The sequence below is a fragment of the Tupaia chinensis genome, unplaced genomic scaffold (assembly GCF_000334495.1).
Source record: "Tupaia chinensis unplaced genomic scaffold, TupChi_1.0 Scaffold000101_1, whole genome shotgun sequence".
In the NCBI taxonomy this organism is placed as follows: Eukaryota; Metazoa; Chordata; class Mammalia; order Scandentia; family Tupaiidae; genus Tupaia; species Tupaia belangeri.
The window spans coordinates 1,386,717-1,392,366 of record NW_006159565.1 but is presented as its reverse complement, the minus strand read 5'-3'; positions in this window follow the sequence as shown (position 1 = coordinate 1,392,366).

Genomic DNA, 5,650 nt, shown 5'->3' with positions numbered 1-5,650 from the left:
TTTTCCATGTACAAAATCCCTTTTCCTTCCCTAACTACTTCACAGGGATATAAAATGCCTGCAAAGTACGTTTTGTTCATCAGAAAGAAAAAAAAAGGCACTACCAAAATAAAAGATATTATTAATACTGTACAATTGTAAAAATGGTGATCAGGGAATTGAGAATTAAGACGTTATGGGACAGCTCTAGTAGCGAATATGTTAGAAATAAAACATACATGATAACAGAATTATCAGAGCAGACTAATTATAGAACTGAGACTATTAAGGGAAGAGAGGAAAAGTTACACCAAGGGGAAAATAAGAAAATTGGTGAATGGAGAAAATGGAAAATGGAACAGGAGAGAAATATTTATGCCTATCCTTTTTCACATTAGTAATATCTGAAAATTAGTATGTAGAGTAAAAAGAAGTTGTTTGAAAAGGGAAGTGACTGAATGATTTATTTAAAATTTTTATATGTCAGGTTTTTTTTAATTTTCTTTTTATGATAGAAAGCACATTTATGCACATGAGGGAGAGAAAAAGAGAGATCACATACTCTCAAAAGGGCCTTGTCAGGTCATGGTCTCCTGCCTTTCAGCGCTTCAGTATACTGGGCAACTGCACACAAGTCTGGTGTGTTTTTCAGGCTGACCTGAGCTCTGAACCACTGTTATCATATGGCTTCCAGCACTGCAGGGTTCTAGTGTTACCTCTATACCATATTGGCTGGATCTACACGTCAGTTTGATTGGAATATAATTTATAACTAGTTAAATTCACCCTTTCAGCATGCAGTTTAAAATTTTTTAACAATTAATTAATTACTTCATTACCAATGGGCACATGCACTCGTCAGGGAGAGATAAAGTGAGAGAGAGAGAGAGAGAGAGAGAGAGAGAGAGACCCCCTCAATGGGGCATGGTCATACCACAATCCCCTTTCCTCCATTTCTCCACCATTTCTCCGTCCTATCAGGTTTTAGAGCACACTTGCCTTAGGCTACATGAGAGCTGCCACATGTGCCTGATGTATTTTTCAAGCTGCCATGCTGAGATTCAAGCTGTGGTGGGCTATCTGGATCTGGCTCCCTATACACAGGGCTCAAATGGTGCATTACAGGGCTGCCTCAGATTTATAAATTTTGACAAATATGTATAGTCATGGAACCTCTCTGACAATGAAGATTTAGAACATTTTATCATCCTTCAGAGCTGCCTGTCTCTGCTTTTCCACCCACTCTCGAATCTACTATAATCCGTCTTCTCTCACTGTCACACCCCTGAGAATGCTCTGGTTAAGACTAGTGATGAGCTCTAGATGCCCAGGTCCAGTGAAGTATTTGAGATGTTTTAGATATATTTTTCAATTGAGTGAGGTCAAGAAGAAAGTGAGACAAAGGGGTAGGTGTTTGGGGGTCCCTTTATGAAAAAGGTGGGGAGTACTGCAGAAATGGAAGAATTCAGAGTTGAAGGTCTTAATCGTCTTGAAGTGAGAGGCCAGGCTGCTCATCAGACTTAGGAGTTTGGGACTCTGCATAAGGATCTGGAGATCCTTGGAAACGGGAAATTGCTGTTGGAGACTGAGAGAGCTGTTAGTGACTCCAGCTGGCATGGTTGTGTGGCTCTATCTGTGCAGGATCCTGGGCTAGGAGGTTGGTGAAAATAGCAGAGATTAATTGGTTGTCTCTGCTCAGTCTTCATTCCTTCTTTGTTTTGCAGCAGCACATGATTTTATTTATTTAAATTTTCTTTTAGGTTTCAGATCATAGGATTAGGTGGGTTTGGTCCTGCGCCCACCTCCAGGGATGAGACTTGATCCTAGCTTAGCCAAACAGGTGACTTCATCTGCCCTGCTTCAATAATTGATTGTTTCAGTGATGTGTAAGTAACTAAAAAGGTGTAGTGTCAGCCTTGGGATCTTTTCTTTTACATTTATTTATTCCACAAACAGCACCCCAACAGTCTTGACTCTACAGTCTACCCAAACTTCAGCATGTTTGGATAACGGGCACATGAATGTTCAGCATACTCAGGGAAGTCTTTGAACTTGGACTGTAACCTTCCCACGTGGGTCTGCCTTGCACATCATTACATTTTACTGCTATTCCACAGTCTGGCTCCAGCTTTAGGACTTTTGCTGACACGATTGAGAATGCAATATCCTTTGTCTGCCAGGGTTGCTAAGCATGTAAGCTAAGAAACCACTGGGAGCCACCACCAAAAGAAATTCTGCTTGAGATTCTAGAATATCACTTGAAAACTTAGATCAAGCCATACCTGAAACCATAGGCTTTTTTCCCCTCCCTTTTTCAGGTCTAAGGTGCAGAAGAGGAATTTAATCATGCTCTTCAGTTTGTGGCATATTCTTAGTAGTCTTAAATGACACTTTCCTATTTTATTTAAAATTTTACTTCCTTTGGTCCCTAAACTTTATTTCCCAAATTTTACTTTTCCATTATACAGTGATGGGTGCACAGGTTGTGCCCAACTCCCTTCCACCAAAAAGCACTGCTACAGAAAATACTGACTATATGCCTGTCTGGAGCTATGTGAGTATTCCCTTGGGAAATAGACCCAGGAGTAAAGTTGCTAGATCATAGAGGGTATCTTTATTTAGTTTAGCTAAATAGTGCTGTGTTATTCTCCAGAACAAATGCAGAAATTCATCTTCCTACCTGTAGTGTGTAGGGATCCTCTTTGTCCACACTTGGCATTATTCAGGGTTCCAATTTTTGCTAGTCTAGCAGGTACAAAGTGATAAACGTTTACTGTTTGCTGGAGTTTGAATGTGTCTCCTGAAAATTCATGTATTGAAATTTGATCATGATGGGGTAAGAGGGTGGAGATTTAATCCAATTATGGTATTGAAATATGGGGCCTTTGGAAGGTGATGGAATTGGATGGGGTCATCACAGTGGGACCTCCATGATGGAGTCCTGGTGGCCTTGTGAGAAGAACAGACACATGAACACCTGCCTATTTCTCTTTCCATATGATGCCCTGGACTTTGCAAAGAATCTCTATCAATAAGAAAAGCCTTGTCAGATGCAACCCCTTGACCTTGAACCTTCAAAACTGTGAGCTATAAGCTTCATAAATTACTCATTGTCGTGTGTATAAATTACTCCATTGTTAGTGACAGAAAAATGGACTAAAACACTGTTTAATGTTCATTTAACTGATTATGAATGTGTTTTGGCCTCTTTGTATGCTGGTTAACATTTGGGTTTCCTCATTTGTCTTTCATCTGTTCATCTTTTGTTCATTTTTCTGTTAGATTTCTTCTCTTTTCCTTATTGATATCTGGGAATTTCTTGAATATTCTAGGTCCCAAGCCAACAATGACCTAAAATATTTAATTTGTGTGTAATCAAATCCATCAATTTCTTTCTCCTATGGTTTATATTTTTGATGTTGTGTTTAAGAAATCCTCCCTAAACTTAGCTCATGAACTTATTCTTCTCTGCTACTGTTTCTGATTATCTTTCTCAGTAGGTATTTAATGATTTGGAATTGACTTTGAATGTAATATCAAGCAGGGATACAGCTTATCTTTCTCTATATGAAGAATCAATCTTCCCAATTCCATCTACTAAACATCCTGCCCTTTCCGCAGTTTGTAGAAAGACTATCTTTATGATATGTTAAGGAAGAATATAGTCCTAGGTATGTTTCTTGGATTTCTATTCTGCTTCATTGGTCTAGCATTCTGATCTTGTTTTTTTTTTTTGTTTTTTTTTTTTTTTTTTTTTTTTTGAGAGGGATTTTTGCTATTGTTTTAGGGCACATGTGCTCACCGGAGAGAAAGAGACAGAAAGCAAGAAATCACCCCTTGAGGGTGATGGCCTTGCCACAATCCCTTCTCCTCCATTCTCCTCTCAGGATTTTGGGTATGCATGTACACGTGCCCAGTGTGTTTAAGCCACTGGGTCCAGGACTTGAATCATGGTTGACCATGTGGAAGTCCAGCGATGTAACCACTATGCTATCTTCTGGTCCCTCATTGTGATCTTGTACCAGTTCATCCTCGTACTATGGCTTTGCAGTATGTCTTAAATGTTTAGTAAGGATAGTTCCCTTCTTTACCTTTCTTTCTTAAATTTGAATGATATATTCAGTATGTTGCCATATAATCTTTGCACTAAATTGTATAGTTGCTTAAGTGAACTGTAAATCGACTGTAACTAACTTACAGTAACTTAACTTACTGTAACTTGATTGTTGTAAATTTGGTTGGGATTACATTGAATTTATCAATAATTGTGATGTTTCTAGGACCCAGGGAATTGGAACCTGAGTGTGGATGAGAACTCTGACCTATGGAGTCCTAGGTTGTCTTGACTACCTGCTGACTTTTGTCACCACAGCAGAGGATGAGGGGAATAAGTAGGAGGTACTGACAATGGCCCTGCAGGAATATGTATCAGAGCACCTGTAGGTGACAAGTAATAAGAAAATGAAGTGCTACATACACTTTGCTTATCAGGATTCTTTGTCACAGTAGGTCCCTACCTCTTAAGTACAGTGAAGAAAAACATAAATAAAAAAAAAAAAAAAAAAAAAAAAAAAAAAAAAAAAAAAAAAAAAAAAAAAAAAAAAAAAAAAAAAAAAGAGAGAGAGAGACTGATTTTCAAATACACCTGTCTTCAAGTTCACCTTGAGGAAATAGTCCAATTAAATGTTCCATCTGCACCTTTCTCATACCACCTCTGGATGAATGGATGTGTGCACTCAGCTTTGACAAGGAAACTTACAGTATTTTCTGCTTCCAAATTTGAATGTGATCTTACACTTCAGTACTACTCAGATGACAAGAATGAGTGGCAGGAGCCGGCCTCATACCTTGATATTCTGGTGAATTAAGACCACAGCTCATCCATCACTTCTTGAGCTGCCAGGAGAACTCCCACGTCTGGAAGATCTGTTTTTCTTCTACAGTATTGGAAGGGAAAAAAATTCCCTTGGCATCTGGTGTTTGCTTTGAATCTGCTAGGAAGATGGAACTGTGAAATACAGTGTAAACGAGTGTTCTGAGATGGAAATAGAACTCCTACGAAGAACAAATGACCAAGCAATCCAAAAGGATCTGTGGAATTCCAGAGGGATCTGGATGAGAGATGATGTTGCTCTCTTGACTATAAAGCTCAGAAAGCATTTGAAGGTACCAATTTTACTCAGAATCAGGCAGCTTAAGAGTTGAAATACTGAACAAGAACTAGCCTCATATTTCAATGCCTCCCTGCAGAGGCAATAGCTTCTAGACTAAAACAGAATACAATACTGACTGATGGAGGTGCCATAAGTATTTGGAAGCTGTTGGGAGGTGTTGACCTGACTTGGAAGAATGAGATAATGAGGGCAATGAGATTGCCTTTTGATAATTAAGTGCATCACACTCATGAGATGTGTTAGATCTGAGAGAATTAGTCACTGGCAGTGCAGAGCTTCTAGACAGCAGGATTGGAGGCCACCTGACATGTCCTATCTAAGCTCTTCTCAGTCTGCAGTAACAGTGCTGCATAATATGTGTTAGAGGTATACAGAGCCCTAGAGTAAACAAAGAGCATCTTCTGGGCTCTTCAATCTAACCCTGTTCTAATTTAAGGGAGTATTTTCATATTCAAATATCAATGGATATATCATGGACTAGAATGACCAATTTTCAC